The sequence below is a fragment of the Hylobates moloch genome, unplaced genomic scaffold (assembly GCF_009828535.3).
Source record: "Hylobates moloch isolate HMO894 unplaced genomic scaffold, HMol_V3 SCAFFOLD_3, whole genome shotgun sequence".
NCBI lineage: Eukaryota > Metazoa > Chordata > Mammalia > Primates > Hylobatidae > Hylobates > Hylobates moloch.
The window spans coordinates 167,055,081-167,068,726 of record NW_026652278.1 but is presented as its reverse complement, the minus strand read 5'-3'; the positions used below and the strand labels follow the sequence as shown (position 1 = coordinate 167,068,726).

Here is a 13,646-nt window from a genome sequence, read left to right as displayed (position 1 = left end):
GTAATCTTTGACTTTATCACCCTCTTATCTCTTAACATTAGAATCAGATCCTAGATTTTGACACCATTCATTATTTCACCATCCCCAACATTTCAATTTTAAATAGGCTACTCTGCATATTTTTCCAGTTCATTTACTTTTTCTAGTGAGACTATCTCTGGGTTTTCTTTATTTGTTTGTCTGTTTTTGGGACAGAGTCTCACTCTGTCACCCAGGCGGCTGGAGGTAGAGTGGCACCATCACCACTCACCACAACCTCTGCCTCTTGGGCTCAAGTGATTTTCCCATCTCAGCTTCCCAAATAGCCAGGGCTACCGGCATCAGCCTTGGCGAGCTGCCCTAGTGAGACTGTTGGGTGGCGCAGACACGTAAGGTACCACAAGATGGCGACAGTTCGGGGTTCTTCCTCCCTCTCCACACGAGACACGTAAGGTACCACAAGATGGCGACAGTTCGGGGTTCTTCCTGCCTCTCCACACCTGACGCAATGTTAAACCCACCAAGAAAGACCCAATAAGAAAGTAACACCTCCCGCTCCCCCGGCTCCCGCCCCCCAGGCCCAATCATCGATACCCACGTAGCCCTAAGGGATATAAATATCTCATCCCAACAGCACTCTGTCTCTCTCTGAGCGACCTGACCCGACTCTGCTAATAAAGATCTCTTGACTGAGTTTGGCGTGCTCTGGGTCTGCCTTTACTCTTTCAGAGACCATCTTCATAAACATTTGATTCATTTGAGTCCTCTATTGGCCAAAACAATTTTCTCTAACGATCTCAAAATCTTTATAGATTTACGAAGGCTTCCTTCTCTAACTACCTTATTTAAAGTAAGGTAGTCATTATCAAAGTCAAAGTCACTGTCACTATTGAGTACAATTATCCCTTGAAACTTTATTTACAATATTCTTTATTAGTTGAAAATATGTCACACAATTATTTGTTTATTCAGTGCTGCCTCTGGTTACTTTGATGCAAGCTCTCGGAAGACAGACATTTTTCTCTCATTTCCCATTCCATCCCCAGGGTTTGGCAAACAGTAGACTACGTATTATTTATTCAGTTATATGTATAATTAAATAAATGAATGAATGAACCAGTTGTCATTTCCACTCTACTATATGTATTAAGATTTTGATACTATTCTACATTTATATTTTAGTTATACTTAAAACCATACATTACTGTTTAAATTATGGCTTATTATATTACACATACATAATTGTTTTGGAACAATGTGTAGTTTATTTTGCTCTTATATTTGATATTTTGCAAAAATAATTTCCTTAGTTATTATTTATCAACAATACTCATGTAAGTTAAAGATATTAGAAGCATAGAAGCTAATATTGAAATTAAGCATTATTCTTTGAAATTGCATCATATTCTGTTTAATAAATTGTGCTAATGCAAATTATGTACTCTGAAAAATTAAACACAATTTAATCTTGTCAGGCTAAGTAAGAGACTAATAAATGTAGTATGTAGCATTTATTTTTATGACCTCATTGCTTATCCTGAAGTATACATTTATACACATTTATTTATAGGGTTACATATGCAATGTCACACAGGGTAAACTTAATGGATGATTCAAGCGATTTTTAAGGTTTTTCTTTTTTTTAATCTAAGTGAATTTCACTTACTGCGCAAGTTTCCTGTAAACCTAGCCTCCATATACATGCAATTCAATTTTTTCTGAATTATAACAATTACGAGGCCAAGGATTTGGCAAAGCTTAAAGACAGATTGCCTTATAAATTCAAATTTCCTTGAAGTAAAATGTGTTTGCTTTAGATGAAAAATAAAGACATAGCCCAAACTATTTGGATAGGATAATGTTGTACAGATACAAGAAATTATTAAATAATAACTCTTGGAGTTACATTTATAATAATATTGTACATAAATACAACCAGTTTAGTGAGGTTATTTATATGGAGAACACTTATTCCATTTCAGATCTTTCTTGTATCCTACAATGGTGAATGTAATTGTATAGATGTTATTATCCAGGAAACGTCGTTCATACTTTCTATGCTCTTGTCATATTCTTTAGGTAACTCTCCTTATTTATCGTCATAGTGTCTTCTACTCTTTTATATACTCTTTAATTCCTGTAGATAATATCAACTGTATCTACTTTCATATTGAGAACGAGTTAATTGTCTTTTCCTGTCCTCCTCTGCTAGCCCATGTTCTATGGCACAATACATTTCACAACCAAATATTTACTTCAGGTATTTAATCTAATCAAGACAAAAGAGTTTAATTTCTAAGTGAATTCTGCCAACCTTCTAAACTTCCTCAGTAATCCTCTTCCATTATTTCAAAACTACAGTAATGGGCTATAATGATATGTACTAGAGGTTGAAATGAAATAACAGGAATAATAATCATAATGAAATTTAATTTTTTTGTATTGCTGAATTTGTTCCAGGTATGTTGTTTCTATCAGCTTATTTAATATTATACAATATTACTGGTTAAAATATAATTTCAATTCTCTAGGAAGAATGTCCAGTCACAGAGAAAGTCTAGCTCCACACATCTCGTAATGCTTATGCTATACTGCCCCCTTCCATGTACAAACAGGTGAGCTTGAGTTAGTGGTACCTTGGTACAGTGTTACAGTGAGAGTTAGGGGACGGTGCAATATTATTGATGCTTTTAATGGGGAGATAAAATGAAAGAAAGTAAAACTGTGGAGAAATAAGACACAGAATGTAAATGGGAAATTAGTAGAGACTATGTGCATATGAAATAATCCAGGTTTCATGTTTTTCTTTTAACATGTAACTTAAGCATTCGTTGAGTATTTGTAAAATATTCCAAAAAGTAGATATCTGGAGAAATAGTTATACTGTTTATAACTCCTATAGCATCTGCTTTTCAAAATCACAGAGCACACTATTTTAAATAAAGTATACATTTAAAGCAATAACATTCTCAATAAATAATGCCCATTATATTCCTGTAGTATGAAAATTTTTTTTTATCAATAGCTGCCTTGTTTTTAATCAGGAGCCCAAAACACAAGTTTTTATTCTACATTGTTATTTTCTTTTTCTTTATTTTATTTTATTTTTTACTGTACTGCAAATATACATGGAGACACACACCTGCACACACACACACACACAGACACACACGCACACAAAAAAACTCAACTCAGTGAATTATGTCAATTGTCTTTGTACTATGTAGAACAGCTTTGTAGTTGAAAGAACCCAATCCTGATGGCATATTTTCATATTATTAAGTCGCTGTCACATTATATTGCAATAGATCTATTGACATGTTAATCTCCCACACTGAGTTTTTGAAAACAAGAGGAATGAAAAAAATAAATTTACCAATAGCCAAATTAGTATTATAATGACAACAGGTATTTCGTTTTATTTTCTTCTTCATAAGCTCATCCAATTTTAACTTTATGTGGTTTCCTGAGTTAATCCCAGCACTTTGGGAGGCCGAGGCGGGCGGATCACGAGGTCAGGAGATCGAGACCACGGTGAAACCCCGTCTCTACTAAAAATACAAAAAATTAGCCGGGCGTGGTGGCGGGCGCCTGTAGTCCCAGCTACTTGGAGAGGCTGAGGCAGGAGAATGGCGTGAACCCGGGAGGCGGAGCTTGCAGTGAGCCGAGATTGCGCCACTGCACTCCAGCCTGGGTGACAGAGCGAGACTCCGTCTCAAAAAAAAAAAAAAAAAAGAACTAACCATCCTAGTTTTAGTCAATATACCGCATTCTAGTGTTCTACCCAAAAAATTTCACCATAATATTTCCTTCCCCAGTTGAGAGCTCACATGTGGAACATACTCATCCCCAAGAAGCCTGTCTATTCATCTCTTGAGAGGTAATAGCTTCCATGTTGAATTTTCAAGAAATGCTCATAGAGGCACTCTCCGAGTGACTTGGCATCTATTTCTTATGGTCACTTCAGTTATATAGCAGGTTACCCTAGCAAAAAAAACAGAGTCCCACAGGCTCTTCTCTCATTTATTTTAACTTGGTATATAGTGCTGTACTCACAAAAGGTACTAATAATTTTAATGATGATGACAACATGTATTGTTTTTCTAAGCACAAATCGAGTATTTGGGAGTTGAGTATGATAACTTTTTTGCCCCTTCCATTCTTCCCCATGCAGTGTTACATTTAAACTCAGTGACTATTTTATAATTTGGTAAGTAAAATTGCTCTGAGCTTTAAGTCTCTTGTTTAGTATCTATTGATTTTATATTTGTTTGTTTTGAGATTAAACACAATCAGAGGAAAGATGACTTTCCTTAGAAGCCTTTGAACTGAAGTATTATTATTTCAAAATATGTAAATAATTTTCAACTTGTCTTGGTTTGCAAATGTTTATAAAATATTATTTTATACAGCAGTGCACACTTGAGACTTTTCAGCTTCACAAAGGATCAAAAATCCAAATTTGTTTTCATTATCAACTCTCAAAAGAAATAAATGTCATCAATGTACTTAACATTAAAAATCACCCAATCCTAACTGTCTTTTAAATGAAATCAGAGCATATGGTAAATCCTACCTCCTATTTTTTCTGCTGTATATTTAAAATGTTTGTAAATTAAAATAATTATCTAAGAAATGTTTTAATCAATGTTTCTGCATTATATTTTGTTTAAATAATATTCGTTGAGGCAAAAACAGTTAGTGTTAAAATGCATTAATAGAATCTAACACTTAAATATATTAATTCAAAAGTACCACAGATGATAAATACTAGTTTGTGCATATGTCAAGGGACATTGAAAGTTAAAGAATTAAAATATAAATAGGAAGAAAGGAGACACATTTCAAAATGTTTATTTCTATGGTAATAAATTAAAAAGCAGAAACTGAAATTTTATCTCAATATGGCATATTATTTAATTTTCAATATGGTTGTCATCTTTTGAAGTGCTATTGATTATAGATTTGTTAAATTCAGCATTGTTGTTTAGCATGTGTATTTCCACAATTCAGTGTGTTTTTTAAAATGATTTTTTCTTCACTTTCTCTTTCAGAACCACAAGAAATATATCTGAAATGCAATTCAAGGCTAATGTAACAACAAGGTTACAAATCTAAACATATATGTCAGAAAAGAAAAGTTACAGTTCTCATAGTAACATTATACTGCCTGCACAATAAAATATGTATTTAGAAACCTAACTGGTAATTTAAAATACCACATGTTATATATATTAAATGAGGATAAGTTAACATTCCTAGGAGAGCCTTAGTTTATCAAGTTTTGTATATACATGTCTTAAATTAATAACATTTTACTATTAGAAGGTTCCAATCTACAGTTATAGTCACCCAGTTCTTTTTCCACTTCCTATCTGTTCATGGATTCACCACTGTAAAACTGAGTACAAAGGATTGGAAATGTGTTGAGATGATAGATTTTATACATTATAATATTAGCCTCAGCATTTTTTCTAGGATATTGCTCTACTATTACCATATTTTATGATAGTATGGTAACTCTACATCTGTTAAAACATCAACAACAAATTAGATGGGAAGCCATACCACTAGTGTATCAAGATGTAAAGCTTCCATTCTGGAATTCTAAGTAAAACATTTATGAACTTATTTAAATAATAATGAGGTGGAATCCTCACAGTGCCATTATTTAAGAATTATTCCACATATGTAATACTAGAGGGACTCCTCATTCTAGGAGACCTAAGTTTCCAGCTGAGAACCAAATTCTATGTCACACAGACCAATCTGGTTATTCAGCTGCAGGAACACGTTGTCATAGATGCATCTAGTTTTTGATTTATAAAAGCGTTTGTTACACAAAACCTTTTGATACGCAACCTTACATGCAAGTAGGTATATCAACATATACATATGTACTATACAATTAATATTTCAATACTTAGGTGATTTTTCCAAATCTCATATCAGAATTAATTTATGATATCATTTCTAACATACAGGTAGTATACTTATAGTCTCACTCACATAAATCTGCATATGTAAACTAAATTAAATTTGTAGAGAAATGTTTATTTTTTGAAAGCTTTGACTTAGGAATGTTTTCATTTTTAGGTTCTGAAGATGTTTTGAGTGCTCAGTGAGGTGCATGATATTGGAGATAATAAATGTCACTTTTTTTATGGGATTAGGATTGAAAGTCTTGGCTATTTTATTTTCTGGCCAACTTCAGTTATAGCCAACATAAATATGCCTACTGTTTTGTGTTCCTTGTTTTCCTTCTCTACAATGAATGATCAGGGCATAAAAGGTTATATGTATTCACTTAAAAATATAACGTATACCATATGATTGGAGAAGGCCAAAAAATAGGATGCTCTTTTTATATGTTTCAGCTGCATTTTTTGGAATACTCAAATATGCAAGAGCTGCCAGGTGTGGTGGCTCCCACCTATAATGTCAACACTTTTGAAGTCTGTGGCAAGAGGACCACTTCAGCCCATGAATTCAAGGCTGCTGTGAGCTATAATAGAGACACTGCACTCCAGCCAGGGTGACATACTGAGATCCTGATTCAACGCTGCTGTGAGCTATGATAGAGACACTGCACTCCAGTCAGGGTGATAGAGTGAGACCCTGTTTCTAAAAATGTGCATTTATTAAATACCGTTGCTGTCTTTGAACATTACTCATGATTCTGAGTGAGGGCAGAGATACAAAAGAAACAATCCAGTCTTTAGATGATATTTTCTTTGGAAATTACATTGTATAAATTACCGTTTGAAAGTTAAATAAATTAGCAAAAACCAAACTGGCTCTTTCTTCATCAAAAAAAATTTAGAACCGTAAATATCCCAGTATCTGTGAAGCATTGGTGCAGTGTCAGTATGTCGTAAGTTACTGAAAAGCCAAGTACCCCACGTGTACTTAGTAAATCCTGCTGTGTGAAAGTATTTTCTACAAAGATAATTAAGTACTGTTGTAAAATTTGACACACTGCTATATAAATGGATTGATGTGTAAAAAGATGCTTTTTAAAATGTTCAAAACTTGGTAAAGATCTTTAACTATAATTCTCTATACCACTGAACTTCTTAGATATTAAGTTTTGATGCCACCATGAAAACATTAGTGTAAAAGAGGCTTCTATGGCAACTATGCTCACAGTCATTTTAGATGGAGTATTAGTTTATTGATGCTGCTGTAATAAGTCACCACACATTTAGTGGTTTAATACAATGAAAAGGTATTATAATTTAAAAAACAGAAATCTCTAATAGGTTGGCAGGGCTGAGTTCCTTCTGAAAGTTCTGTAGGACAATCTTCTTCCTTTCCTTTTCCAGCTTCTAGAGGTTTCCTGCATTCCTTGGCTGCGGGTCCCTTCTTCCATCTTAAAGGCTAGCAGTTGTGGCATCATCATATCTGACTGTCTTTTTCTGTGACCTGTTCCCATCTTCCAGTCTCCTTCTCTCCATCTGCTTCCATCATCACGTTGCCTTTTTTGACTCTCACTCTCTTGCCTCCCTCTCAGAAGGATACTTGTGATTGCACAGAACTTACCCAGATAATCTAGAATAATATTCCCTTCTCATAATCCTTCATATACTGGCAAAGCAAAATAGCATATTTGTAGGACCCAGGGATTATACTGGGTAATGTATTTACATATTCTGGGAATTAGGATGTGGATATTTTTGGGGAACTACTAATTCAGCCTACCACAGGTAGAAAACAGTGTTCAACAATGAAGCTCAAAAAGAAGGGCAGAGGAGATGGATTAATACTGGGTGTCTATTTGGTGGAATTCTTCATCTTATTAATGGTATTCTTATTTCTAAATTGAAAATTCTGAATTACAGAATTAGAAATTAAGTACATTGAAGAAGTTCCTCAATCTTGGCAAAACCATGTAAATCTAAGAGGATTAACTGAGGAGAAATTATGACTTACTGTGAATATCATTAAAATACAAAATTAATGTTTTTGGAAGTCTCATAATTTTGGCTGTCTCCTCACAGAACTAAATGATCATTTTCAAAAGAAAAAAATATAAAATAATGATTCTCATGTGAATATAAAATGAACATGTATTAAAGATTTGAATTAACTCATTATTAATGAGGAAACTGGAAGATTGTTGTCCAACTCAGTTGAGATCTCAAAGAACCACAAATTTATAGGAAGTAAAAGAACATTAAATAAATTATAAATGAGTGTGGAACTAGTTTTGTAAACTGAATAGGAGGAAGTCAATTGAACATCCACTAGAAAGAACATATTTGCCTATCTATAAGCAATAATTATGTGCATTGCTCTTAGTTACAATCTACAGAACTGTTAAAATAGCTCAAAGTCAATAAAAATTGGGAATCAGATGATTTGGATGGGTGTACTTTAAGCAATAAATGATTTTTCATTATAGACAATGTATTCTTTTATTTCTTATTTTTTCTCTATTCCAAATTTCCTTATCAAACCAAAGTTCATTTTACCTCTTTTTGTAGATTCGTGTATAGTAAAACTCTGTTAGCAGCATCTAATTTCTTCTTTACTCCTGGCATCATCAAAATTGATACAGGAGCATTATTATTATTTTTACGTAGACAACTTCATAGTTAAACAGAATTGGTAAACTCATACTTTCGTTAAAAAGAAAATTTGCTTTATACTATAATTAAGAAGTTTGGCAATTGCTTAGCTTGCCTTGTCTGTTTTGGCCATAAAAATAGTTTAGGGAATAAATAATAAATAATAATAATTTGCTTCCCTATTTCATATAGGGAAACAAATCATTCTAAAGAAGACATGTTCTAACAATGCTCATACTTTAATAAATATGATCATGACAAGCATACTTCTCCCTCAGTTTCCGGAAGAGAGAATATGTCTCTGGGCCTCTCTGGAGAGGCAATGACAGGTGAGACTATGTCTGTACTCTTTGCTGCTAGAACCCACACACTGAGAAAGAGTTGTTGAAGCTGCTCAACAAATATTTGTTGAATGGAGAAAATTTCTGGACACTGGTATTTTATTTTAAGAAATCTATATCAATGTCACTTTAGATTGTTCAAAACTAACTTAGGATTCTTTATGATGGAATCATAACATATTCCACTGTAGACTGTAATTTGGGTTTTACACAGTTTTAAGTGGTTTATTAGTTTACTATTGCTGTATATAAAACAAATTACCACAAATTTAGCAGTTTAAAACAACAGCTGCTTATTGGCTCATAGTTTGGGAGGTCGGAAATTTGGGAAGTTGATGTGTTTTCTGCTCATGTACTCACAGGGCTGAAATCGGGTGTTGACCTGCTGCATTCTGAGCTGCAGCAAAAGGTCCTCTTCCGAGCAAATTCAGATTGGTGAAAGAATACAGTTCCTCTCCGGCCACTGGCAGCAGGTCACTCTCAATGGCCTCACATGGCCTCCTACATCTTCAAACCAGCCTTGGAAACTCTCTGGGGCTTCAAGTCTTCTCAGGCTTTGTATCTCTTTCACCAGCAAGAATCAACATGCTTCTTATTTTAAAGGCCTAACTTGATCAGATCAACACACCAGGGTAATCTCCATTTCTTAAAGTCTCCTGCGCTATATAGTAGAACTTAGTTATGTGGTGGGAGCGGCTACGCCGTCATACTTACAGTTCATACCCACAGTCAAGGAGAGTTGATTATACAGAGCATATACACCAGAGGGTGGGAATCTTGAGGGATACCTTTAAACCTTCTTGTTGCTGGTAGCTTAATACATTTCAAACATCTTAAACAGTTTTTATAATTTTGTTAATTACTATCATCCATTGCTGTTGAAGGTATTTTTGCATGATCACTTTTTTTGTTTCAAATAGCATAGGAAATTTAGTAATCTGTCCTGGATGAGATTAGAGACTATTATTCTAAGTGAAGTAACTCAGGAATGGAAAACCAAACATCGTGTGTTCTCACTGATATGTGGGATCTAAGCTATGAGGATGCAAAGACAGAAAAATTATACAATGGACTTTGGGGACTTGGGGGGAAGGGCGGGAGGGGGGCAAGGGATAAAAGACTACAAAAGGGTGCAGTGTATACTGCTTGGGTGATGAGTGCACCAAAATCTCACAACTCACCACTAAAGAACTTACGTAACCAAATACCACCTGTACCCCAATAACCTATGGAAAAATAAAAGTTAAAACAATTAAAAAAAGAATGTATTTCTGACTTCAGCAAAAAAGAGACTGCTTTAGAAACAATAGATATAATCTCTTCATTTATTTCCAACCTCACCTTTTAAAAATCTCGATTTGAGGGAATTGAAATATTGCTTGTCAGAATTTTTTTACATTGTTCGTAGTACCTTATAACTAAAAAGATTTTTGTAATTACATTTCTCTTTTAAATGTGTGCATCTGATCCAAGCTCACCTCTTCACTTATTTTTTGTCAGTTTCTTCATGTGTAAAAGAGAATACTAAACAGTATGATATCATAATTATATATACATATTGGTAGCCAAATAGGATAGTGCTCATGCACAAACCATAAGAATCTTGTCTTCCTTTTCAAACACTTGTGAATATCTTATTATGAAATGGCACAATACATAGCTTTTCTGAATATTTAAGCTACTTAATTTCTTCACCCCCCCCAATCTATCATCAAGGGTATAATTTTTTGTTCTAATTAAAATGTAAATTTAATTGGTAACATAGTGAAGAAAATCCACTCTAAAGTAATACTTCATCAATTGGCAAAATATGTCAAGCAGTATAATTTTCAAACCATGATTGCAAAATTATATTATTGAAGTCTGGGAACAAGTAAAATATAGTTTCTGTAAGATGCATAGGAATTATAATTGTAAATGTTAGTTCATCGGCAAACTGACTCGAGAATTTGTAAATGAAATACAGGGATGTTTAGGGGATTCGACAGTGTAATATTGTCATTTACATATCTTTGTTGTTAATGTGGGAAATATTGAAATATCTTGACAGGTCGAATATGGTATAATGTAAGATAAGGACACCGATGGAAAACAGGAGGGAATTGTCTGTCTTCTGTACTCTTATTGCAACAGCGTTTAAAATCATATCTATTTTTGCCAACTGCCAGTTCTGTGCCTCAAATGCTTAGAAAAAGTCACACTATATTATCTTTAAATATCAGCCATCTTAGGTGACTGTTATCTTTAAATACTTCCTTTTCTCAGGTCATATAGGCACTTTCGGTTAACATTTTACATTTTGATACAGCTTTATTTTGGCATTTAGCATGGTTCAAAAATTACACAGGTGTCAAAGCAGTGAATTTCTGGAGGCTATATTTTTCCTTTTCTTTTTTTTTAAGAGACTGGGTATTGTTAACATCAACAGGAAAAAGAATTACAGTGAAGCATAAACTGGAAGTGCAGTTTTTGTTCTTTATAGGTGGCTGGCAGTAGTTCTCTTAATTTACTATTGTAATAAAACAGAAATGACAATGCTTTTCCTAAAAAGGGAAAACATATTTTCTAATAGTGGATAGGCCAAAGCGGTAATATTTTTAATCACAAATCCCACTTAAACAGCATGATCCCAGATAAATGTATTGGAGTATTTTACTGTGTGAGTTACTGTCTAAGCTCTCAGTTGCCTACTGTAGTGAGAGCAGATGGTTTGAGTTTATATCTTTTGTGCTTCTCGTTTATTGATGGGGATTATATGAGAAGACAATTGGCAGGGTTTTGCACATAATTGATATAAAATGCTGTTTAGGATCTTCTCTGATTGGTCAAGTTTCTAGGACATCTAGGAAAACAATCTTCAGGATTACATATTAAAAGATATAACTTTCAATCATCTGCATGCTAGCAGCAAAGTGCTGTAATGCTTTATAATTTTTTGTTCATTTCAAAAAAATAGGCTTGGTCTTGTGAAAAATGTTGAATCAGAGCTGAAAAACCACTGATTTAAAAAATATGTTTATTTCCTTTGGGTTTTCCTACACAGAATTGTAGGAAAATAGGTGAAAATATAAATCCAACTGAAAGAGAAAGAAAGAAAGTCGTATATTTTAAAGCTATGTTTGTGGCACCCTGAAATACCTTTCTTTAACACAGGATATTATAATGATTTCACATATATCATCATCTCTCTTGAGGCTTGGAAAACACTGGTAGAAATTTGAATAATGATAGTCCTCATAACAACAACCAGAATTGACACTGCAACACTTAATTAAATAGGTGAAATGTGTATTTGGTTGTCTCCTCTTTTCCATGGTGTCCGCTAATTCCCTCAATTATTCAACCCAAGTGTATTCCACACATAACACACTGTTATCACCGTATCTCACAAATTTCAAAATTCTATATGACACCTGACTGGGAATTTTGTCTCTCTTATTTTTCTGCCTATTTGCTAATACCATGTTAGATTTAGTAACATCAAATAAAAGGGGTGTTGACCTTAGACAGATATTTGACAGATTTTAAATGTGCAAGTTTCAGGAAATTCAAATACACATACACACACACATACACAAGCAGATAAGTGGATAGATATTCTGATCCCAATGGCACAATTTCTTAAAGTGAATATGCTTGATTAATTTTGAAAGGCCAGAAAATTAAATTCAGAAAGATTAATAGAAATAAATAAGTGTTCACTAAACAAGTCATGACAGGCTGACTTAACGTTCAATTACTATGATTACTATAATAGTGTAGGTCAACTTTAGCCAAATTTTTTAAATGCCTTATAATACCATTATAGCTAATACTGAAAAATTATGACATATATATGTTCTAGCTTGGAATATTTATGCCTTTCATCAATCATACTCAAAACATGATGATTACTAATGTGTCAATTCGCAGCAGACCACAGCATTTTACCTTTGAAGATGCATTACCAAAATGCATATTAATTACTTGTACTCTTATTGTATATATTTTCTGCTTTTTCCAGAAATATGTAGTTATTCCTCCTTTTCTTCCACGTTCATGCTCTAATTTCCCTATTTTATTTCCTGTGGTCGAGCCATGTTTATAGCAAATAAATTAGCTAGATTTAAAAAATTATATTATCCATAGGTTGCTTTCTATATCTCTTCTTCCTTTAGGTTCCAAATGTCTCTGAAGAATATAGGCTTCCTTTGTCTACTTTTAAAAATTATTTATAGCTCTTCAACTTCTTTCAGTGTCTCTCCAACCAGAATCTCTACAGTGCAATATTCTTAATGTTTAGTATTAAATAAAAAATCCTTGGACATACAAAGAAGTGGAAAAATGTCACACAAAGTCTAAAAAACATGTAGCTAGTGAAAATAAAGCAAATGATCTGGATGGTAGTTTAACAGAAAAGAATTTTCTCCATATGCACTGATACAATAAAATAATAAGGCAACATAAAAATATAGTTCTCACTTTCGTGGATGCTCCAGGTTAGACAGCTCCACTGGGAAACTGCCTTCTAGGATGATATCCAGAGATCAGAGGTCCTTTCATTTTTCTTTAGCACTTTTACCAGAAACTAGGAAAATGAAACAGTGAAGATGATGTGTGCAAGTCAGATACTGATTTTTTTTCATTTCCATAAAACTCTCAATTATCCAGAAATCAGTAACACAATCAAATGTAACTACCAGGAAGCTGGACAATGTCTGCTGGTGGAGTTGGGAAGAATAGAAATAAGCTTTCTGGGCATCCAGCTAATTCCTCG

The 13,646-nt window shown here is 33.6% G+C and overlaps 1 long non-coding RNA gene across 1 annotated transcript; it reads left to right on the top strand.

Annotated features, from left to right (window-relative positions):
• Positions 1–305: 305 nt before the first annotated feature.
• Positions 306–3,859, top strand: LOC131383000 (uncharacterized). Its single transcript, XR_009212650.1, has 3 exons — positions 306–432; positions 2,511–2,594; positions 3,798–3,859. It is a non-coding gene; the product is annotated as an uncharacterized LOC131383000 (long non-coding RNA).
• Positions 3,860–13,646: the final 9,787 nt, after the last annotated feature.